The 25,089-nt window shown below is 45.8% G+C and overlaps 1 protein-coding gene and 1 long non-coding RNA gene across 3 annotated transcripts in view; one reads left to right on the forward strand and one right to left on the reverse strand.

The window, feature by feature from the left end:
* Positions 1–9,077: 9,077 nt before the first annotated feature.
* LOC141493631 (uncharacterized) lies at positions 9,078–12,529 on the reverse strand. Its single transcript, XR_012470264.1, has 2 exons — positions 12,426–12,529; positions 9,078–11,579 (listed from the first exon to the last, which is right to left on the reverse strand). It is a non-coding gene; the product is annotated as an uncharacterized LOC141493631 (long non-coding RNA).
* A 202-nt stretch (positions 12,530–12,731) lies between these two features.
* Positions 12,732–25,089, forward strand: part of CREB5 (cAMP responsive element binding protein 5) — a 495,825-nt gene continuing 483,467 nt past the window's right edge. The window contains exon 1 of one of the 2 annotated variants that reach the window (XM_074195556.1): positions 12,732–12,843. The gene's annotated coding sequence lies outside the window, so the exon portion shown is untranslated. The remainder of the gene's footprint in view (positions 12,844–25,089) is intronic. The other variant, XM_074195557.1, reaches the window with a different exon arrangement.

Genomic DNA, 25,089 nt, shown 5'->3' on the forward strand with positions numbered 1-25,089 from the left:
CCTGTGAGTTTCGGTACCATTGTCTTAAATAAACAGCTCCAACTAAGCAGAGCCTGCAGGAACAGTCGTTGAAATGAAAGAAGCTCCATGCAGCTATTCTGTTTTGTTTGCTTACCAACTCATCTTCCTTGCTTCAGACACTGATGGATTCTGTGCTATCACTTGGACCAGCTGTATGATCTTGGGTGAGTCATCCAGATTTCTTGGTGCCTCAGTTTCCTCAGCTATAAAAGGAGAAGACTCACTCCCACCTTAAAGGGTCAGAAAGTTGACTCAAAGACAGTGAATGAAGGAAGAAGAGAAAGGGGAAATAAGAGATAGAAGAACTCTCACCCCATGCTCCTATAATCCTAGACTGAAGTTCCTAACCCGGGGTTAATTGGCCCCTCGTAGCTCTAAATGGATGAGTTTATGAATCTACAACCATCTCATCAGTTGTTCCCTCCCAATCTCTGCCTCAAGTGGTCCATGCTCCAAAAGGGAATTTAAAACTCCTGGGAAATAAAATGGGGACTAGTCAATTGGTACAATCAGTCAGCAAGCATTAAGGGCAGACTGTATGCCAGACAATGGACCAGAGACCCTTACCCCCAAAGAGATTATATTCTATCAAGTCAGGGTCTTAGATTCAGACTGAGATTCAACCAGACTTGGATTCAAAGCTTAAAGAAAGCAAATGGCAGGAAACTGCGGGGTGGGAGGGGAAAGATTTCAGGATGAAGACAGTCATTAAGCAAAACTTTGAGGGAAGACAAAGCAACGAGGAGGAAGAGTATCACAGTGAGAAGATGGAACCCTGTTAATGACCCAAAAGAAAAGTCTAGAGTGTGTGAATGAATGAATAGGAATACTCAATCTAGAAAGGTGGGAGGGGACTGGATTGTGAAGAGGCATAAGAATTTGTAGTTGATTTTGGAGATAATGGGGAGACCCTGAGCAGGGGAGTGATGTAGTCAGATTTAGGCTTCAAGGATACACTTTGCCAACTCAGTAGAGAAGGGACTGGAGAAGGGGGAGACTTGGAAACAGAGAAACTGCAGCTGAATGCTGATTGGGTATGTGGAGAGCAGACAGATAATGTGAGTGATGGTGACTGATTGGATATAAGGATAGGAGATGAAGATGTTAGGAGTCCAACGCTGTCACCTGGAAGGCAACTGAAGGAAGTAATAAAACTGATGTGGTTAGGGGTCAGCACAGTGTACTCAGGAAGACCTGGGTTCAAATATGACCTCAGACACTTACTATCTGGGAGCCCCTGGGCGCAACATTTAACTTCTGCTTGCTTTAGTTTCTTCAACTGTAAAATAGAGATGATAAAAACACCTACCTCCCAGGGTTATTTAAGGATCAAATACCATTTGTAAAGTGCAAATCATAGTCCTTAGCATACAATAGGCACAATATAAATTCTATTATCATTATATTTATTATTACTATTTACAGCAATACTGATTTGTTCATTTTATAGGAACAGGGTCAGTCTGAGAATCTTTTTATACCCTCATTACACCGCATTTTTTTCCAGTGCATTTCCCCCAACCTTATGGGCTGTTTATTTGACCATAGTTTTTGAATGGATGCTCCCTAATCCGTCCTTAATATTTCCCCTTCCTGAAGGCCATGTTAATAAGGCATGTTTTAAGTTACTGACAAGGTGGATGAACATGGCATTATCAGGTTTATTTTATTTTTTTAGGTTTTTGCAAGGTGATGGGGTTAAGTGACTTACCCAAGGTCATACAACTAGGTAATTATTAAATTATTAAATGTTTGAGGCAGGATTTGGACTCAAGTAGTCCTGACTCCAGGGCCAGTGCTCTATTCACTGTACCACCTAGCTGCCCCATCAGGTTTATTTCTAAATTTAGACTTCATCACAGAAAGACAAACATGAAACAATTATCCTTTTGGTAAGAGTCATGCGTCCCTGAGTTACATTTTAAATTCAGTGATAACAACCAAAGAAATCTTGATTAAGTCCTTGCTGTGTTCAGTGCTCTATGGTGATGCCAAAATTAGGTAAGACATGGGTTCCACCCTCAGGAAAATCCCATTCTGACTGGGGGAATTGGGGGGATTGGATTTGGGATCAGGAAGAAGCAGCTTCCAATAACACCTGTTGCATGGTAACTTTTCTTGATCTCAGTTCCCCAGCTATAAAGTGCAGGACTTGGAGAAGGCTGCTTCCAAAGATCCTTCTAGCTCTGAAGTCTAGAACTCATACATACAGAAGAATTTCAAGAGCAAAATCATAGCAAAATCAATACTTTTTCCTTATTTTTATTATTTATTTTATCATTATATTATCTGTATTTTTTTAGGTTGAACACTTTCTTTACAACAATGTTGTGAGGCAGGTATAGGAATATCATACCCATTTTAGAGATGAGTCAATTTGCCAAAAGACCTACAGTTAGTAAGTTTCATAGTGAGAACCCAGGCCTCTAACTCAAAGACTTATTCCCACCTTAAAGGAAAAGTTGTCTAGAAGACAATGAAGGAAGTTTGTGTGCGTGTGTGTGTGCGTGTGTGTGTGTGTGTGTGTGTGTGTGTGTGTGTTGGGGGGGGGGGATAAGAGCCAAGGAAATATTTCAGAAAACAAGGAAAGAGAGAGACATCCAGAAATCATTGGACTTGCCAATGAGGATGTCATTCATGACCTTTTAGAGAACAGCATCCACAGTGTGAAAGACTAATTAGAAGATATTCGGGGAGAGAGGAGTTGGTATGAAAGAGAAGGCAGTCTACTCCTCAATGAACTCCCAGCCTGTGAGCCATAGAAAGCAAATAGACCTAGAGATTGAATAAATAAAATGTCTTGGGTAGTAAAAGAACTTCCCTCCAGTCCTTACAGAGCCATCTCTCTCAGAGGGGATCCGTGACCTTATAATTGTCAGATCTAATGACTCTTTCTCCATATTTATTCTTCTAAACTTCTCAATTTTCATATACTTTCAGATGCTACTGTGATAAAGGTATGTGTAGGAGCAAAATCACCTCATTTAGTCCCAACACAATTATAAGATGAGAATATATCTTAGTCAATAGACTTTAGACTAAGTGCAAAAGATACTTGAAAACCGTTGGATGACCTGCAGGGATGTTGCACAGGAAGACTTCTCCATGTGTGAGAAGGACTTGGTAACACCTTGTGAAGCTTAGATAAAGCTAGGCAGCCTCTGGCTAGCAGAACTATCTGATCAAGTAGAAAGAATTTATTCCAGTAAACTTTTGAGGAAGCATTAATCAGGGTTGGGGAGAAGAATAGAGAGGAGCAGATCTCTAGGTCTCAGTCTTAGTCTTGGTCTCTTCTCTTCCCCCTCCCCTCCCCTGACTTGGAAAGGACCTTCTGAATCTCCAGAGGCTGGAGGGCTTCCCATCTTTCCATGAGGGACCTAGCCACATCCTTGGAACAGCTGATGTCAGTGTCTGTATTGGGACCCAAGCAAAACTTGGACTGTTTTACAGCTGCACAGAGTTCAGTACAAAACAACATGAGGCAGATGGTCACCAAATCTTTATTAAGTGCCAGACATCACATCGAGAAGGAATATCTTGAAGCCTTGTAGGAGCTGGGAGCTACCTGGCACATAGACCATATAAGCAGGAACCTACTTTGCCCTGGACTCTCTTAAGTGTTTGTAGGAGAATATGTCATAGATGTTTGAAGGAAATGTTTTATATGAACTCTTCTTAATGTACCACCTTAGTAAATACCGGGTTTTTTTTTTTTAGGTTTTTGTTAGGCAATGGGGTTAAGTGGCTTGCCCAAGGCCACACAGCTAGGTAATTATTAAGTGTCTGAGACCAGATTTGAACACAGGTACTCCTGACTCCAGGGCTAGTGCCGTATCCACTGTGACACCTAGCTGCCCCCGTAAATACCATTTTTAAAAGCTAATGAAGTGGTTGACTAATTGATATCAACTAACAATCATAGTGGGATACACACTGGTGGGGCTCATAAGCCTTAAAAATTAGTTTTATACATATATATATATACATATGTATAAATAATACATACAAGCACACACACACACATATCTCCCCTGGATGAGGACCTAAAATACAGTAACCATACTTTGGGAATTAGGCTTATTAGTGATGATGGGAGTGGGGTTATCTCAGAGCCTGTGCCACATAAAAGAAAATTCATTTTAAAAAAATTACTGAATTCCTAGTAGCTTTTCCTCTTCATCTATTTTCCCAATCATTAGTTGCTGAAGAGTTTAATTGTATTAGTACAGTACAAAAGAGTATAAAAGCATCCATGGGGAAAGGTCATATAGATCCAGGAGTCTTTTGCAGATGATAGAAACCTTCACTGCTTCTCATGCTCAACTCTCTGCAGCCAAGGCTTTTCTTTGCAACTCATTCCATGGTTTGCTATCTCATAGTTATCATCCTTTCCCCAGTCTCCTCTTTTTTTCTCCTGAGATGTTCATGTCTTGCAATATTTTCTCCAGCCTTTTCAAAACTTCTGATATTTTTCCTCCTACTGTGTGATCATACCTTAATCCATGGTGATTCCAAATTTAGAGAAGACATGGACTCTGCCCACAAGAAAATTCCAGTTTGACTGGGGGGTTTGGGAATTGGATTTGGGTTGAGGAAGAACTAGCTTCTAGTAACACCTCTTGCATGGTAACTTTTCTTGGTCTCAGTTTCTCAATTGTAAAATGAAGAAATTGGACATTTTTTTGCAAGGAAATGGGGTTAAGTGATTTGTTCAAGGTCACACAGTTAAGTATTAACTATCTTAGGCTACATTTGAACTCAGGTCCTCCTGACTTCAGGGCCTGTACTCTATCCACTGTATCACCTTGTTGTCCTATACTACCTTTTGAGGAATATAGTTCTAAAGAGATCATGAGATCCTAGCCTAGTCATGCCCCTGTAATATTTCTAAAAGTCTTTGTAGTTAAAATAATTGGGTGAGAATATTAGGAAGGTTAAAAATCATTAATGATCATTTTGAATCAAAGGTTGAATTCAGAAATTACTTTTCCTAATATCTCTGTCATAGCATAAAAGAATCATAAACCCACAAATATGAAGAAAACAGATAATTTCACCAGATTTGGGATACATTTCTTTCATAATAAAGATGCTGCATTTGGGGGGGGGAGTAAAGATACAAAATTTTTTAAAATTCACAGACAGAAACAATATGCTTTTGACTTTTTTTTGGATTGATTGTCATTCTCTGAATGGAAATGAAAGTTAATTTACAGGTTTGAAATAGGAACCAGTGAGAAAAAGGAATTAGAGATTGATTTGGTTTAAAAGTTATTGAGACTTTTGCGAATTTTCAATAAGGTGATTAAGAGATAATAACCTTCTCCATCAGTTTGACATGAGTTAAACATGTGGTTAATGAAGATAGAAGATGACTAGGTTTGTAAAATGCCAGAGTGAGTAAGACTGAGCAAAATATTAATTTATGTGACATCAATAATGTTTTAGTCCATGTGAACCAATCTTACATAAAACGCTCCTAATTATTGTCATACCTTTCCTTTCTCCTTACCATGGATCACTGTGGTGTGGCTCCAATTGAAGTGGTGGTGGGTGATGGTGCTGAAACAGCAGGACATTTTGAAGCCATTACTCAGATCAGGTAACAATCACACTCAGGTAATCCTAGCCTAAAAATCTGACTAGTTTGCCGTTCAATCAAGTTTTTTTTTTTTAAAAAGAATGAATGAAACGCATTAAGATAGATGTTAGTTTTATAAGAATGTTAACATTCTCACCTCCTCTGGGACAGACAGTGCTTTTGATATGTAGCCAGGACCCAGAAAAAAAACCACATTAATTTTTACGAGGTGATGAATAAGATAATAGCTTATAGGGACAGGTTATTAAAGAAGGGTTTCAAATGAGTTCCTCTGAATGTGATCAAAGGCCTCCTGGGGTCCTATCATGGTATAGACTGAATTTTGAAGGGAATAATTCCTTCTGCTTCCTCAAGGTAGATCTGGAAGAGATGAAGTTTTAGATGTGACAACCAGCAGGATTTGAGTTTTAAGTTCTAGGAAATCTCAATGATAGGAGCTGTTGATCAGGTCATTTGACTCTGACCTCTGATTTATAAAACCTCCTATATGTTGGTTAGAATTGTACTCAGCAATCATTTATTTACTGTCTGATCTGTTCAAGGTGTGGATTTAAGGGTCAGAGGACCATGGGTCAAATCTTAGTTCTGTTGCTAAGGATCTCTGTGACCTTTGCCCAATTATTTAACCTCTCTGGGCTTCATTTTTCTGGTCTGATTTATAAAACCTCCTATATGTTGGTTAGAATTGTACTCAGCAATCATTTATTTACTGTCTGATCTGTTCAAGGTGTGGATTTAAGGGTCAGAGGACCATGGGTCAAATCTTAGTTCTGTTGCTAAGGATCTCTGTGACCTTTGCCCAATTATTTAACCTCTCTGGGCTTCATTTTTCTGGTCTATAAATTAAGGAGCTTAGAATTGGTAACCTCTGGGAGTCCTCCCATCTCTTAGTTTATTATCCACAATCTGTCAGGATGGATAGAGGATTGATCAGGGCCAGAAAAACCTGGGTTCAAATTGTCTTTCTGATTCATAAAAGAGGTATGACTATGGGCAAGTCATTTAACTTCTGTTTTTTTTTTATTTTTTCGAGGCAATGGGGTTAAGTGGCTTGCCCAAGGTCACACAGCTAGGTAATTATTAAGTGTCTGGGGTTGGATTTGAACTCAGGTCCTCCTGACTTCAGGGGTGGTGCTCTATCTACTGTGCCGCCTAGCTGCCCCAAGTCATTTAACTTCTTAGTTCCCACAAAACAGTTTTAAGACTATAAGTTATTTTTGTTTCTTCCTTAAGGATATGATTTCTCTCTCATCACACTCAATTTGGGTCAATGTACAACATGGAAACAATATAAAGATTTCCTTCTGTGGGGGTGGGGGAGGGAAGTAAGATTAAGGGAAAAATTGTAAAACTCAAAATAAATAAATAAATTAAATCAATCAATCAATCAATCAATAAAAGAAAATCTTTAATAAAGAAAAAAGACTATAGGTTATGAAGGACTTGATGGTGTATAACATCGGAGAGGAATTTCTATACTGGAACTTCCATAACTAAGTGTAATCATGTTTCCGGGCAACCATATATACACAGGATATCCCAAACGTTTTAATTAACTATTGAGCTTTAGTAGCCTAAAACTGCATGAGACATTTGGAACAGCACATACACACATATAAATGTGTGACTATGTGTGGATATATTGGCATATGCACATATGTAACTAAATAGACATACACATAGACTAGGAATACAAGACAAAATTTTTTTAAAAATTGCCACAAAGCAACCATAATTGAAGAAGCTTATTTTCCATTAGAGGATTGGACAAATAAAAATAAAAGTAAAATGAAGATAATTGGAGAGGAAGTGACTTTTCAAAGGAGATATTATCTGAGTTGCTCACCAAAGGAAGCAAAAGATTCTGATAAGAGAAAATGAGTTGGGAATGCATTTTGAACAAGGAAAATAGCTTATACAAAAGTATAGAAGCAGGAGATGAGACACCAAGTTTGGAGTACAGCAAACAGGTCAGGAAAAAAATGTACAATAAATGATGAGGAGTAATATAAAAGTTCATGGAGGCAGACTGAAACAGGATTGTGAAGGACTTCAAATACTAGCTGAGGAGATCATATCTGATCCTAGAGGGAGCCACTGAAGATTCCAGAGTAGGGGAGTCAGTGGCTTTAGGAAGAGGATTTTGGTAGTTGTAAGGAGGTTGGGATAGAGGAGAGGAAAGGATGGAAATGGGAAGACTATTGCAACAGTTCAAAGGAGAGGTGTTTACTTAAGGACCTACTATGCCCCAAGCATTGTGCTAGTCTTTAAGGACACCAAGGAAAAAAAACAAGTGCCTGTCCTCAGAGTGATTACATTCTAGCCGTGGTAGTAGTTGGAAAAATTTATCTTTATTTACAAGCATAGGAAAACTACAGAGATATACAAAGTAATTTCGGGAGGTAGTGAATATTGAAAACAAGGCTTATTAGGAAAGCCCTGAAATAGTAATAGCTAATATTTCTGTTGCGTGTCATGAATATTATCTCATTGAATCCTCACAAGAATTTTTGTTAATTGGTGGTGACTCTTGGTGACCCCTTGGGAGTTTTCTTGGCAGAGATACTGAAGTAGTTTGCCATTTTATTTTCCAGCTCCTTTTACAGATGAGGAAACTGAGACAAACAAGGGAAATGACTTGCTCCTTAAAAAGGAGCTCAGGTCAAATGCAATCACCATTGTGTGTATGAACAGTACTTGTACCTTAGGTGGATGTTTTATGTCTAAAATAAAAACAAAACTTCTGTCATTTATATTATGGACTTGAATTTAAAGATTAATTCACAGTTTTTAAAATGCCTCAGTCAATTTAGAGTTTTTGGAGGGAGGCAGTGGCAAGTCCTGTAAAACCATTTGGTGTTTCCAGGCCTGGTACAAGATGCCAGTTGTATCTCAGAGGGGAGGAGATGGACTGAGATTCAGAATGGAGAGCCAGAATCTCCAAATTGGAGGGAACCCCCAGAGCCCACGAGTGTAAATTTGCTCGAAAAACACTCCCTCCTCCCCAACAAGTGTCTTATCTCACCTACAAGTGATCATTTAGCCCTTCTTCAAAGACCTATAGTGAGAGGGGATGCTCTACTTCCTGAGGCAACCCGTCCTCTTTATAGAGGTCTAATTTCTAGGAAGCTTCTCCTAAGGGAGAGGCCCAACCTGCCTCCCTGTAATTTCCACCCATTGATGCTACCTCTGCCCTCTGGGGCTGAGCAGGACAAGGCTAATCCCTTTTTCATATGACAGCCCTTCAAATACTCGAAGACAGCTGTCCTGTCCCCCTTGAATCGTCTCTTCTTCAGGCTAAACACCTGGGGATCATCCAGGTAATAACCATTGGGCGCATGGCTCAGAAAGTGCTTAGTTCACACTAATGGACACACAAACTCAGGACATGTGGAGAGAGTTATTCAGCATATGGGGGGGGGGGATTCTAACTTCTCACAAACATACAAATACATCAAGAAATGACGTCTTTATTCTCAATCCTTACACTTAACTTGAAAATATTACACTTAATATTTAAAAATGCAAATGATGCCCTCAGGAAGAAAAAGGAGAAAATTTCTTTGAAGATGCAGAAATCTGTAAATAGAGAGCAATGCATATGAAGCCAGAGTTTTTGGATGTGCTCTATAGTTTTGTGGAGGTTTCTTCCCCTTTTTTGAGACTGGGTCTTCCCATCTTTCTCAAGCTAGAGGTACAATGGCCAGTTTTGTTCTACTTCTGTGTGTGTGTGATGTTTCACCACATTGGTGCCAGACTTCATTGGGTACCCAATAAGCCTATCCTTTCTTGAACTCCCAAGCTCAAGCACTTTTCCCACTTCAGCCTCCCCAGTAGTAAAGATTGTTTTCACACCATGCCTGTATTTAGGGCTTTCTTCTAGCAGGAATGGGGAATCTTTTTTCTGCTAAGGGTCATTTGGATAGTTATAACATCATTCACTTGCTATATTTGGTTAAACATTTAATTAATTCACCTCTAAAAAAAGTCCCTAGATTTATTGAATTTCGAGTCCCACCTGCAGTTGCAAAGTCAGGGAGAGGGATAAAGTGGGAAATGTAAGTGATATAAGAAAAGGTATAAATGTTAATTTGGAAAAATGGAGACAGTGATACTATTGATTCCTGTCCTAGATTTCTCAGGGACACCCAAGAAAGGGGGGGGGGGGGCTAAGGAGAACTTTTGTAGGGTGAGAAAAAGAAGGGAGTTGGAGGAAATGAGAGAGAAAGGGAGAAGGAATTATGAAGGGAGAAGGAAGAAGGGAAGAAGGGAGAAAGGAAGGGAGGGAAAGAGAGAGAGAGACAGAAAGAAAGAGAGATCCACTCTCAAGCCCTGAAAGGGAAAGCAACTGAGTGAAGATGATTTCAAAGCTTCCTTAAGGTCTGTCCTGGGATTTCTGGTGAAGGCCCATGCTCCTGATCCAGGCCAGGTCAATGCTTAAGCTTTTCCCCATGTGAAAGTCAGTTGATGACAATAATCATCTCCTTTGCCTAGGAAGGAGTTTGTCTTGTATCAAGAGCTTTCAACCCTAATTCAGAAAATAACACCAAGTCTTCAAACCAGCCTGTATGATTCCCTGGGGCCTTTTTCTTGCCTGAATTTGAGGGAGGAGCAAGTCATTGTATCCCACCTACTTTCTGTGATTTGGGATAGCTACAGGGCAAGAAAGTGTCGGTAGTTAAGCGAGGGGCCAAGGTGGCTGAGCAACTGTCTCCTAACACCTCCCTCCAAGTTTACAGCAGCTCATTAATGACTACTCCAGGGGTCCCAGTCGATCAACCACTTCCTGAATCTGCCTAATTCTTCTATGAAATTGTGGGTGTATGTGTGATTGGATGTGTAGGTGTAGGCGTGTGGGTGGGGGGATGGCAGATGGTGATGTGGCAGGCGTGGCATGCTTCTGCCTCTTCCATCAGGATTTATCCACCCTTACTCTTCTCCTGGCCCTCAACTCCAGAGTCTCATCTCCAGTTCTGTTGATCTGCAACACTCTTGTACTGCAGACCTCAGGCTACAATGGCCCAATGGATAGAGCCCTAGAGTGAGTACAGGATGATTCCATTCTGAATTCCATTTCAGACACTTCCTAGCTGTGTGACCTTGGATTTCCTCTTCTCTACAATGAAGGACCCAACGACTTCAGAGGAACCCTCTACCTCTAACCCTATGCTCTCTGAGCCCATGGGTTTTCGACTGACCCTTCTTGCTATTCGGTCCCTCCCATATATAACAAAATTATGCCTATCTGTACGCTGGTATAGCTGTTATCTCACATTTTGGGAAATGTCATTTCAAACAAAATAACGAAGATACTTGGAGAACTTTTCATCGGGAACACCCCTAGATGAGGAACTGTCTTAGGCAAATGAAAACATATGCCATTCCCCCAAGGGGTGTACTCTTGGAGACTGGAGAAATCAAATTAAAGCGATATCAAGGGATGCCTTGAAGCAGAAAGGTTCCAAAGGGCAGGCTGAGTGGTCAGTCTAGAGAGGGGTTCCAGACTTGGGCCTGTGTCCAGAATTAATGGAGTGATCAAATCCGATAAACCAGAAGTCACTCCTTTACCTCCCATTTCCTCCTCTCCTATCCCTTGTCTCACCCCAAAGCAGGGAAAGTGGCCCAGTTCTGGGGCCCTGCAGGGCTCTGCTTCTGTCCCCCATCCTCCTGCTCCTCCAACTCTTCTCCCCTCTCTCCACGTCGAGGGGAGCACTCCCTGAGTGGAACTCAAAGCATCCGTTTTCTAGCTCACACTTGCCCTTGGTGTGTGCATGGGAAGGGCTTTTTTTGCTTAAAAGCACTTCAACTAGAATGTGCGAGAGGAAGGTGAGGGGGGGGGACTTCCTCTTCCTCCCTCCTCCCTTCCAGCTTTCAGGTGCCAGGAGAACAGGTGACAAACCGAAGAGTGGAGACTAGGAACGTCTGTAAACCGCGACAGCCGATAGCGTAGGCTTTCCTAAGTTGAAAATAAGAGAGAAAAAGGTTACTCGCTCTGCTGACCTCCAATAGGAAAGAATCCTTCCCCTTAAATGGGAGTCCAGAAGCTGCCCCCAGCCCGGCAGTGGTCACTGTGCAGAGAGAAGGCTCAGAAACCTGTCCTTCTCTGGCCTGAAAGATGCTGAATAAAAGGGGGGCGATCCAGAGGCTCAGGAGGGCTGCGTCTCCCCCGCCCCGCAGCCTCCAGCCTTCCAGAGCCTTCCCCAGCCCGAGGCCCGAGCACCAGGCGGGCAGGGAGCTCGCTGCCCAGCTCGGGTCACGGCCAAATTTAGCCCCTTGACTTCCCTGCAAGCCCCACCCCCGGTGCTAAGCGTAGCCACGAAATTGAGGTCAGTAATGCCCGAAGAGCTGCGGCTGAAGATGAACCAGCAGTTTTTCCATCTCCCCAGGCAGCCTCTCCCGGGGGAATGAGGAGTCCCACCAGGCGCGTTTCTGCCCCCACAGCCAGTCCCTCTCTGCAAGGAGGGTCCGTCCCTCTCTAAGGGGGCGACGTGGGGCCCCGGGGTGGGGAGGAAGCGAGAGGGAGCCCCGCGGACTTCTCGGAGGACGGGCTGTCCCACACCCGGTCCCACAGCTGGGCGCGCGACAGGTCGCTCCTAAGCAGGTCATCGCTGTCCCCGAGGCGCCGGGCGTCTGTGGCTTGGGAGCCCGGCGCGGGGAAGGGGTCTCCTCTCCCACCCCCGTGTCTGGACGGCGCGCCCTCTCTGCCCAGCCGAAGCCTAGGAGGCGGCGCGCCCCCAGCCCGGCCCCGGGCCTCCCCGGAGCCCTCTCTGCCGTCCGAGAGGCGGCTTCCGAGCTGACTCACCCCGCTCCGGAGGGGAGGCGCGTCACGCTGCGCCGGGCCCTGCAAGCTGTTGCTTGCGCCGAGGGCGGCCGCGGCTTTCCGCCGGGTCCCGGGGTCCGCTTGGTAGCCCGGCTGCCCGCCTGGGCGGGGCGGGGCGGGGCGGGGCCGGGCCCGGGCCCCGCCCCGGCCCTCCTCTGCCCCTCTCGGTCCCCCTCTCCCCCGTCGCTCCCCGTCTCTGTCTGCCCCGCTCCCCCTCGCCGGGCCTGTCGGCCTCCCTCCCTCCCCAGCGGACCGCAATGATTTAGAAGTTCAGGAATCCCACGTGACGTCACCCGGGGGGGTGATGTAATGCGCTCTAAATAGCCTGTATTGTAATCTGCGCTCAGTCCAACGTGCTTCCTTCGCCGGGCTCGGCTCTCGCCTTCTCTACACTTGTTGGGTAAGTTCCCAAGAATCCCGCTCGGCCGCTCGGGGGGCTTGGGCACTCGGCGGCTGCCGTGGGCCCGGCTCCCCGGGCCGAGGGGCCCCGAGCGGAGGGCCGGGCAGTGGGGAGAGCCGGGTGCGTGCGGGGCTGGGCCGAGGGGGAGCTGTGTTGGTAAACACTCGGGCCCCGGGGCCCCGCTGCCTCCTCCGGGCGTCCCGCCGAGCAGCCCCCGCAGCGCCCCCGGGCTCGCTCCCGGCGCGCTTGGAAGCTGGGGTCCGCGGCGGCGCTGCGATGCTCCGTGGAGGGTGCGTGAGTGCGAGCGGGAGTCTGTGCGTGCGTGTGGCGGGGCTCCCCGAATGACAGCGGGACCTGGAGGGCTCGGGGTGCGCTCGCCCCCAAAGTCTGCCCAGTCGCGCTGCGGCGGCCCGCGTGAGCAGGAGGAGGGAGCCCCGGGTTTGCCCACTTCGCGGCGCTCCCCAAGAATCGGCGCGCCGAGAAAGTTTCCAATTCCAAAGTGGAACTGCGGGGCGGGGGGCGCGAGGAGCCGCTGGAGGGGGAGGAGGGGGAGAAGGAGGAGGAGGAGGAGGAGGAGGAGGAGGAGGAGGAGGAGGAGGAGGAGGGCTCTCACCTGCGGGCCGGCTGGCTCCGGGGCTAGGCGAGGCGCCCGGCCCGGCCGCTGCCCTGCACCCCGCGCCGGGCGGGTGGGTTTCGCACGGCTGCAGGGCAGCGAAGCCTCCGCGGCCGCCGCTTTCGGCCGGGGCCGTTTGCGGGCGGGCGGCTCGGAGCCGCGGCCCGGCTCGGCTCCTCCGGCGGCGCCCGCTCTGCCCGGAGGGGTCGCGCCTCCCCAGGGCGGCCCCGGCCCGCACAGACTCCGCTAGGCCGGCTCCGCAAACTTGGAGGAAGTTTCTCAGAGGCCCCCCCCGACCCCGGGGCAGCGGGACAGAAGTTGGCTCCCGTCTTCCTCTGCGGGGGCCCCCCACCCTGGGCCGGGGGCCAGGCGAGGGGAGGGGGCGGCTGTGTCCCCGCTCTGTGTCGCCCCGGGCAGCCCATTGTCCGGGACTCCAGACCCGGCTGTGCTGCCCGTTGGGGCTCTGGGCTCGCTGGTGCTTGTTGTGTTTTTCTCCTCTTCCTCCTCCCTCCCTCCTTCTCTGACATGTGTCAGGGAATAAAGCCTGGATCCGGGGCCATTACGTCATTCTGCAGGCTAGTAAGTGTGTTTGATTAACAGCCTCAGACACTCCAGGGTCCGGGGGAGTGGAAATGCTGACAAAGCACCCCCCCTCCCCAGCTCTGGGGGCCAGGTCCCTGAGCATCTCGCCCGCCCTCCGCCGCCACCACGCTCCCCCTGCCCGAGGGCTGTCCCCGAAGAATGGCTGAGAGCTCCCGTGGCGTGTGTTGGGGGGATGCGCTACCTGATGGGCTCACGCTCTGCCCTTCTCCATTATCCGAGGGGGGCGGGAGCGAGCCGGCGTCTCTGGGGCTTATTAAAATCTTCAGCGCGCTCAGAAATCCGAAAGGACTTGGGAGAGTGACTAGCGCTGACCCCACGTCCCCGGGCTGGCCAAGTCGCTATGCGCACGGGAAACGGTATATAGTGGGTACCTCCGTGCATCACCCCCTCCCGCCCCTCAGAAACAGTTGTGAAGAAAGACTTCTTTCGTGGGTCCGTCTTCGCAGTTAGGCGTAAGCGGTGGGGGATGGGGCGGCTGATTGGCTCCGGTTTTAATTGGACAGCATCAAGATTAGACCATTTCAGTCCCCAAGTGAAGACCATTGAGCCTCGTGCTGCAGAATGCGGGGGAAGCTGGGGGGGGGGGGGCGCACGGATCACTAAGCTTAAGGGCTTAAGGTTTTGCCAGGAAACAAAGTTCGTCTCACTCGCCGAAATCAAGCAGGATTCTCTCGTCTGTCGATGGGGATAAAAGACTGCTTGGGAAATGTTCTAGGGAGAAAAGGAAAAAAAGGGTGTTTAAGATTGTTGCTTCTGTGGCGCTGAAATCGTACCAAGGGGGGGGTATTAACCGAACTAGGTGGGGGAGAGAGCAGAGGATTCGGGCGCTGGCCGCGTTGAAGTTACTGAAAGCGAAATAAAGGAGAATGTCTGTCCTAAGTTTGTGGAAATTCCTGAAAACACACACACGCTGCGGTATCGGCCACTCCGCTTTCTTCGGTGGAGGGGGTGGGGGCATCTGTGTGAGCTTCCATTCATCGAGTCCTTCGTCTCGAAAATACCGAGTCCCCATGGCAGGCAAGGGCGAGGCGGCGCGGTGCCAGAAGACAAAAGGGGAGCGCTCGGGGTCGGATGGTCAGTCTCCCCAAGTTTAGGGGTCCCCCTGCCCGTGTGTGGACGTGTGCTTGTCCCGGGGGCGGATCAGAAAGAAAAGGCTCCTGGCAGCCCGAGACCCGAAGGGGAACTCTGCGTCCCCGGCCCCCGGCGCTGGGGGAAAGGGCGATGAATGATCAGTGATTTAACGATAAGTGATTAGCGGTTTATTCACACTGTTACCTCTGAGCAGAAGCACACATCAGAGGATTAGCAGGCTCTTTGGATGAATGCTCATTAGTGGAAGGGGGAAAGTAAAGATAATAGGCGGGCACACAGGGACAACTTTCGAAGAAAATCATTCCCCCAGTCCTCGGGAATAATAAGCTCTCTATTAGCGACAGCCTCTTGAATTGAAAACTTGCTTTTATCTTGTAAATCAAAGTTAGGTGTAAAAGTTCCCCCGAAGCTATTATAGCCTAAATTTTCCCAGATCCACGGGACCTGGATTATCTCAGGAGCGATACCCCCACCCCACCCCCACCCCGGCTTTTCATTTAAATAAACAAGGGCTCAGTTGAAGGCCCAGAACCGCGACAGGCGCTTGCAGCAGACCCAGCGCCTAGAGGTGTTCCCGGCTCGGTCAGGGCCGAGGCCGAAGCCTCCCCGACGGCTATAACTAGGTGGCGCCCTGCCCTCGGGTGAGCTCCTCGGCTCCGGGAGCCGGCTCTGGTGCGAGCAGCTGCTTGCTAGGGCTCCTTCGGCGCGGCTGACAGAGCGGATTCTGTCCGGGGCTGGAGGCTCCCCAGCCCCACAAGCTGCTAGTCACATTTTCCACGTCACTTACATCTGGGGAGTTCAAGGCTACTGGAAAAATCCGTCTCATCGCTAGGAGCAACTGTCAGAGAGAAAGGGCCCCACGCGCAATCTGGGAGCTGGCCCCGCCTGCCTGAAGCCGAGGCGAGAGCCCAGACCCAGCGCTTGTCCACGGGCTCGTCCGGGGATCCAAGCCGCTCGTGGTCTTCAGTCCACAGAAAGAGGGCTCCCCCCGCGATCGCTGCCTTCCCTCCCACTCTGCTGCTGGCGGAAAAGAGAGCGAAGCGCCTTAGAAAGAAAGGCTTCCTCTGCAGGTTGAAGGAAACCCTCCCTGTTATCCACGGACCATGGTAAGGAAAGTATTTCCTTGGGGACCCGGACTCGGGGGGAAAGGGGCTCCGAAGCTGGCCCCGTCGGTTTCAGGGGAAACGCACAGTCTCCGGGCCAGGTACCTGTGCAGCAGCCCGGTTCTGCAGGGAGGGCGGCGGGCTGCTGCCTTAGGTGCCCCATCGCCTGCTGCTTTTCCCGGCCTTAGTGTTTAGGGAGGTGCGTGGGGGGCTGCTCCTGGGCTCCGGGAGAAGGCCCTTGTCCTCACATCTCCGCAAAGCACCTGGGGGAACTTTTTGTTGTTTACAAAAGATTTCCTTTTCTTTTTAAAGGGGGATAGAAGGAGCCACCGAGTCCCAGTAATATAGTGAACTTTGTGGGCGCCCGGAGAGAAGGATGAGGACAGTGTTCGGGGGGACCAGCGGGGCGAGGCAAAGGCATGTCAGGGCTCTCTTTTCCGTTTTCGAGTTTATAAAGAAATCTCTGCTGTTCTCCCTAAGAAAAAAATGTGTCTCTTCTCAGCTTCTCCTATCAGCCTGTTGCATTTATTCCAGAGAAAGCATATTCGAGGCTTTTTCCTGATTCTTCAGGATAGAACCTTAATAGAACACCAGAGGGGTGTTTGCTCGCTAGCGAGGTCTCCTTGAAACAGTTTTTCAAGTTCCCTTTTATTAAATGGTCCCACGCCTGGTGGCTGATGGGCCCGAGCCCTCCATCAAATGTATTTCAAATGCTTTGCAAACTTTCTCAGCTGTTATGATTCAGTTGTTATTCGTGATGGCTTGGTAAGATAGCTCCCTGGCAAAGCCGTCTTCCATGGCTTATGTGAACATTTTTACCTGACCAGGCCTTTTCTTGGAGCCCAGTCCACTGAAATCAGGAAGCTAGTCTGCTTTTGATTTCTCCAAATGGCTCCATGAAATTGTGGTGGCTGATTGACTCAGGCTTTGTGACACTTTAATGTACAGGTGGTCTCTTCTCCCACTTTTCGGACTTTTTTCTTTTCTTTTTTCAGACTGAAATCGTTTCTCAGTTATCTCGACTTGCAGACTCAAATTTAATTCAGAATTGGCCTTTTCAATCTTACTATCCTCAATCCCTCCCTGCTTTTCCCAGCTGCCTCTCTAGGCCCCTCTCTTTCACTGAGTTTATGTCATCATCCCATAATATTTCTTCAGCAATTTAGTTATAGCTTCCATTAAACACAGCATTTGATTTGAGACACACGCTGGCTCTGGAGTGGCTAAATAAACCCCTCAGTCGCCCTTCGTTGGGCCGTTGGCTCGACCTGATGTGTTCTTTCTCTCTCCGAGACATTAGACTGAAAGTGTGGTCTCGCTTGGGGGGGTAGGGGGATGCTTTGCTATTTTTGTCATGGCTGTTGTTTTGCACTTTTAAAGTGATGTATTTAGTCACAAAATGAATGTGATCCTGGCCAGTGCTTCCTAGCTCTCTGCCCCTTTCTCTTCCTCTAAATTGGATTTCTCTATCAATTTAAGATCTTTTAAGAGGCTGCTTTCTTGGATGGAGATAGAACAATGATCTCAGTCAATTTATTATCTTGTCTGCTTTGACGACTAAGCCACAGGATGAGAATCCACGGATTCTTTCAGAAGTTAGTAGTTCAAAAATGCAAATTGGAACTATTTCTCTGAATGATGTTTGGAGCAATCGGAGACCCAAGGGCAACTTACCGTTGTGGGTCATTTTGCCTCAGATCTTTCAGACTTCCTTGTGGATCTGCTGATCAGACAACAGTCCCGAAGAATCATTTTGTCTTACTAACATTTGTCCATTTTTCTTGTGGGTTTTGTTTTTTTGGAGGTGAGGGGGAATGTGACAGGATTTGATGCAGGAACATTGGCACTTTGGAAATGACATCATGTGTAATGTTTTCACCGAAGAGTTATATCATTTTGTAATTAGGAAAAATGGGCAATTAACTTATTTTGGGATCCATTACTGGTATATTGTAGGGAAGCCCAGATCATGAATTTGGCTTATGGAGAATGGAAGAGACTCTCTTGTAGGAGCTTTGAGATAGGCATACCAAAACTCTGTTTTATAAACAGCAAGAGATTTTTCGAGGATTTTGTTGAGGACTGTAGGATTTTCAAAGTAAAACATCTGGAGCTTAGGACAATTTCCTGAGCTTGTATGATATTAGGCTTGGTTTTTATATCTGTTGTCTTAAAAAAAAAGTTCAGACAAGCTTCATCTAGTTTTCAATGCTTTAGAAAATTATTCTTTTCCCTATCAGCTTCATTTTCACATTGTTAATCCCTAGTCTTGAATGAATGAGTTTCTATTTTGCTTGAAGTGATGGCAAGAGTTAGGAATCATTCCTCTGCAGGAGCAGGGGGTCTCTCGTATCCCATCCCAGTTCTGTCACTTGCTCTCTGTGGACATTTTAACTTCTTTGGGCCTCCATTTTGTCCTTTTCACAGTGAGGGTGTGGAGTGAAACGATCTCTCGGGTGCCGCTAAAAGGCTCCAAATCTATGAGTTAGAAGGCAGTAGATCATCTAGTCAGATCTCCCCATTTTCCAGATGAGGACACTGAATCCCCGACAGGTGAAGCGTTTTCCCCAAGATGACTCCAAGTTCAGAATAGCAATGCCAGAATTTGAATCTAGGGAACTGTCTGCTTTCAAGTCCAGTATCCTTCTCTCAGACCAAAAAGATGATTACCCCAGACCCATGCCTTGGTATATGTCCACCTATCAGCAGACTTAAAATATCACTGCTGGAAGGAACCCTTAGATGACTTCAGCTCTCCCCCAACCCCCTCATTTGACAGAAGAGGCAACTGAGGCCCAGAGAAAGTGAACACCTGGCTTCAGGCCACACAGCTGGTGAGCAGCAGAGCTCCCACTAGATTCAGTTCCCAGATTTCAAATCTACTGCTTATTGCCACAAATAAAATGAATTCTTTACTGGGGTTTCATGTACTTTTCAAACCTCTTAGCTTATGAATTTTAAAAGACTGTACTTTAAAAATAATTTAGATTATTTCTCTTCTCCGTGATAGGTAGGGGGCACCTTTCTTTATTTCTGTAGGACTCCAGTAGGTTTCTCAGTTGGCCTTCTCATTTGATTATTAAATTATTAAATTCCCTCTTTTCCCTAGAATCTTGTATATGTATGAGATGAAGGTGGCAATAACTCACATTCTTATTGTGCTGGGCTCCTCACCCAACATTGTTGGCAGATAAGGCATCATCCAATATCTTCAACCCCACTGACAAATGAGAAAACTGAACCTCATCAAATTTCTTGATGTTGCTGGGCAGCTAGGTGGCATAGTGGTCAACTTCCTGAATTCAAATCTAGCCTCAGACACTTTTTAATTGTGTGACTTCAGACAAATCATTTCATTCTGTTTGTCTCAGTTTCCTCATCTAAAAATGACTTGAAAAAGGAAATGCAAACCACTTCCAAGATCTTTGCCAAGAAAAATCCCAAATGGTTTCACAAAGAGTCCAACAGGACTGAAAAACGACTAAACTGAAATTTGAAATTGTAGCACTGGGACTTAACCCCAAATGCCACTGCCTGCCTATTTGGTTCTACTCTACTGCCTAATTACATGCTTTTGAATTTGGCTGAGGATTTCCCAGAGATAATAGAGTTGTTAAACTAGGCAACTGATCTTTTCCTTTCAAAGCAGGACTGGGAGAAATTATTTTATTAGTGATTTCAATCTCCCCCCTCCCCCCAAAAAAATCATTCTTCTCCTTTGACCATAGTGGTGATGGCCTTCCCCAACCATCCAACTGATGGACTGTCTGTCATCTCAGCTGCCCCCCCCCCCCAAGCCCTACTTCTGGACTTATTTAGAAGGGTCTAGAAGTTCATTTGACTAATGTGGGAAATGAATGGGACTGGGAGGCTTCAGGATTCCACAGCAGGACTTTCCCTTCTTTGAGATCTATCTGACAAGAGTTGATGCATCCCAGTTAATTTAATGCAGGGAACTCCTAAGTGCAATAAATGGACTGGAGACTGAAGTTCAGACTGGCCAGTATCTGGAAGAGGCCACTCTCAATCTCTGAACCATCCAGCCAAGAATCTTTAATCTGGGATTGGCCTAAAACCCTGTAGCTTGATGGATCATCTCATCTCATTTGTGATTTTTTTCTCAAAAAGTTTTGCTGTCAAGGCCTGGGTCTGTTTTCATTCTTTATAATCTTTACTTTCCAACATCCAAAATTTGTGCTGTTTCAATGTTTGAAGAATCTGTGATAAACTGGGTGGGGACTTTTCTTCTATCACAAGGATCCAGCCCCTTCCAAAATGGTGACCACATACTAAGGACCCTTAGATTTAGAACTGGCAGGGACCTCCGAGGCTCTCCAAGCCTTCAGTTTTACAGATGAGAAAACCAAGCCCCTGAGAAATCAAAGAGTAATGGTAGAGCTGGGTTTCAGAACCAGATTCTTCTAAGTAAAAGCAGTATTCTTTCCAAAGTATTTCATTGTCTTGATCTTCTCATCTCCCAGTCATAAAAACTGGTGATGCATCCTAAAAGATTGATCAAATCTCAGCTCATTCACTTACTATTGAGGTCAGGTTGGCTAAGGCCCTTAGCTAGACTGGTCCTTAGATGTCCCCTGGGTCACTGTGGAGGCCTTTTCAGCTGGGCAGGAGCTCCTAGAGTTTGGGTTTTGTTGCAATAGCGTGACACAGTTTGTCTACACAATCTATAGCACTGAATTAATCCAAATGTACACAATTCCAGTCCCCCAAGAACTCCTTTCTCTTAGGGGGGAAAAATGAATTTCGACCTGAATTGTTGGAGAAATGTAAAGGTTTTGCCAAATCTGTTCACTTTCTTAGTGAAGATCTCATTAAATAACACGAAGTTTGTCTGTCATGAGCTTTGGACCTGCATTCAGAAAGACCTGGGTTCCAGCTCTGCCTCTGGGTGATTTCCAGCAAGCACCTTTCTTCTCTCGGTGTTGGAGTCCTTTTATTTGCAGAATGGCTTTAATAAATGTTTCATTCATTTATCTGTTAAAAAATGGGTTGAACTCCTTTATCAATCAATGAATCATTATCAATCAATTAACAAACACCTACTATGTGCTCTTTAAACTTTAAATCTGTGATCCATAATTATTTTTCACTTTCCTTTTTAATCACTTTACTAATCCTCAAAACAATATTTTACCTATTTAAATAGCAGAGGCCTGTATGGAGGGAATGTTTGGATGTTGGGGAAAAGGTCACCTCTTCACTGTGCCTCAGTTTCTCCATTTGTTGAATAAGGTGGTTTGATTAGATGATCTATCTCTAAGGTTTCCACCATGTTCTAAATGCAGGATTCCATCTAAGTCCTATGGTCTAGGATGTAATTCAAATCTCATGGGACCTTGAACACAGATTCTGAAGTCTTTCCCAACAGGATATTCAGGTGTGAACAGGAACAGTCTGGACCACCCCCTTGAAATAGCAAGAGTATCCAGGGCCATGGGGATTCTTTGAAACATAAGGAAAACCTCAAAATTATTCTCTACAAGGAAGGTTGAAAACAGAGTGAGAATCAAGAGTGCACTGGTGGCCTCTGCTTGGATGGCCATCAGCTCTGATGGGGCTCTTCCATGGAAGGCCAGTGTGGTGATAGGAGCATGGGACAGGCTGCAGCAGGGTCCTCACTGTGTCCTTTGCTTCTACTTTCTTAATACTAACATTTCCCTGGATCTGCTTTTCTAAAAACACCCATTACTACTGCTCAGCATCCCCCAGTAACTGGTTGGGAATGACTTGCCAGTCCTGTTGTGATGGGGAAGGAAATCAGTGTAGACTGCTGGATCCCAAAGAGAGCATCCTAAAGCTGAAGGCCGGCCTTGATAGTGCTCTCACCTAAGTGACTTAATCTCATACAGCAGTGTGATAGAAGAGGAGTCAGAAACCTAGATCCTAAGTGGGACTCCTGGTTCCACCAACAACAAACAGACCAGTCACTTAAATACGTTGAGCCTCAGTTTCCTCACTTGTTGAATCAAGATAAGGTTGGGGACCAGATCATATCTAGATTTCTTTGCTGTTCTAAGTTTCCAGAATTCTACTCCAAAATGAGGATGGATCTTTCTGTCTCTCACTGTGTCTTTGTTTCTCTTTCTCTCTCCCTCTTTCCCTTCTCTTTGTGTTTCTTCTCTTCTCTATTTCTTCTGTTTTTTTCCTTCTTTTCTTCTGTCTCTGAATGTATCTCTGTGTGTCTGTCTATCTCAGTTTATGTCTCCCTCTTTCTTTTCTCTTTTCTTTGTTTCTTTTTTCTCTTTCTTCTCCTATCTTTGAATCTGTCTGTCTGTCTCTCTTCTCTCTTTCTTCTGTTTTTCTTCTCTTCTTCTGTTTCTGTGAGTGTGTATCTCTCTCTCTCTCTCTCTCTCTCTCTCTCTCTCTCTCTCTCTCTGTCTGTCTGTCTTTCAAGAGAGGCACAAATATAAAGAATCTAGGAAGAACACCCAAAGACAGAAACTAAATGTGTGGGGAATCAAGGTTCTTAAAATTCAGCTTGCTTTTGCTCACCCAGCATTTGTCAAAGACTTATCATATGCCAGACTTTGAGGATACAGAGACAAGCTGGAGTCTGGTGGCTGAACTTCTATGAGGAGGGAGACAGGGCAGGTATCAGGCTTGGGGGATGAGAAGGCCTTGCAGAATCACTGAGATCAGAGATGGGTGGTCTAAAGGCTGCTCCTGACTTAAATGCACTAGTCATGGCAGGTAAGTGGCTGATAAAAATGTGCCCTCCCTGTGATCAAATCAATTCAGGTCTGCTCCTGGCAAGGCCTGGCAGCTGTACACACACCCGAGCTTATAAAGGAAACAATTTAAGGAAGGACTCATTGTTTCATTGGGGTTGTTTTTAGCTGCATGTTTCCTTGGGCCACTGAAAAGAGGATTTGATTTACATATGGCATTTATTGTGATGAGAACAGGACCAGAGCTAGAGCTCAAGGACCTGCATTTGATGCTTAGCATCTGTGGAACCTTTCCCTTTACACAGTCTTCTTTTCTGTGAGCCTCAGGTCTCCTTTATAACAACTTACTTGGTCCCTAAGGTGTCAGTCACTTCAAGGTCTAAAATGAAGACCCTTATCTATGGCCACTTTGGTTTCCTTTCCCTGTCTCATTGGGAAGGCTCTAGATTCATATGTTTTATTCTTGAACAGACAACCTCAGTCAATCGGGTTTCCCAATGCTCAGCTGCTGACCAGTCTCAATATTTGTCAAGCCGGCAGAGCCACCCACCGATGCACAGGAAAGATGAGGCTTTTCAAACCTCTGGGTGGCTGTTTTGTAGAGCGAACGACCAAGCTGCAGTGTTTGTCACAAGTGAGGAAAGACTTTGCTAATAGCCCCTTGTGACTTCATGCTGTGAATGACTCTGCATTCCCGCACTGGTGAGTCACTTCTCCCTGATCCTCTCCGTGGCTGCACAGCCATCCATCCATTGCCCAACTTCATATGCGCACATGGCTGTTGGTTTCTGGACAGGAAAACTTCTCCAATTAATATTTGTAAAATATTTAACGCAGTGTCTGCTACATAGTACAATGCTGGCTGTTGTTATAATCATTAGCACCATCATTGCTTTCGTTATATCTTCATGCCTAGCCCTGAAGTGACATAGTAGGGACTAAAGAAATGCTCATTGATTGATTGCTTGGTGATTGACTCTTGATTGGAAGATTATTGTTATTTCCACTTCACAAATAATAAATCCGATTATGTGCATTTTGATAGAATTCTTGCTACTAGAAGAGTAGAGATGTGAACAACTAACTCTAATCCGGAATGGGCCAGTTAAGGAGAATGGGTTTGGAGTTGGAACTAACTTTAGAAGCTATCTATCTAGTCTGACTCCTTCATTTTATAGGAAATTGAGGTCCAAAGAAATGATATGACATATCTCGGGCCATGCAGCTAGAAAGTGACAAAGTTGGGATTTGACCCTTGCATCATGCTGAAGATGAAGTATTCTAGGTAATGGAAATAAAAATATTCAGGGAATGGAAAGCAGACCAGTTTGGCTAGAAAAATATTGGAAATACTGGAAAAGCAAGAGGTAAGGCCCAAAAAACCACATTGGAGCCAGATTGTGGTGGGTCTTAAGTGTCAGGGTAACTGGATTTGATTATTTAGGCAATGGGAGTCATTGAAAGTCTTTAAGTAGAGAAATGACCTATTATAATTGTTCCTTAAGACCGGATTTGAACCCAGGTACTCCTGACTCCAGGGCAGGTGCTTTATCCACTGCGCCACCTAGCCACCCCATAGGCTTTTCTATTTTCAAGACTAAATTTTTGTCTTTTCTGTTCACAGATAAAGTTCTTCCTGTCAATGATGACCAAAGGGGTGGGAGACAGGAAGTTCTGGGCAAAGAATGGGACCCCCTACTAGTATTTATTTCTCATTGTTCTATGACCCTGGCACATATGGGCTTTAGATCTGCCACAGGATAAAAACACTGAGTTGGGACAATGGATAGAATGCCAGATCTGATGCTGGGAAGATTCATCTTCCTAGGTTCAAGTCTGGCTTCAAATGCTTCCTGGCTGTGTGATCTTGGCCAAGTCACTTTACCCTCTCTGTCTCAGTTTCCTCATCTATCCAATGAACAGGACAGAGAAATGGCAAATAACTCTAGGATCTCTGCCAAAAAAATCTCAAAAGGACTCATGAAGAGTCAGATGTGACTGAAATGACTGAACAACAACATGAGGATGAGAGAATAGCACTTACCTCCCAGAATTGTTGTGAGGATCAAATTAAATTGTTGTGAGGCTTAAATCACAGAGCCTGACACTGTGCTGCATAAGTACAGTAGGTGCTATATAAATGTCAACT

Source organism: Macrotis lagotis, chromosome 7 (genome assembly GCF_037893015.1).
Source record: "Macrotis lagotis isolate mMagLag1 chromosome 7, bilby.v1.9.chrom.fasta, whole genome shotgun sequence".
NCBI classification, from domain to species: domain Eukaryota; kingdom Metazoa; phylum Chordata; class Mammalia; order Peramelemorphia; family Peramelidae; genus Macrotis; species Macrotis lagotis.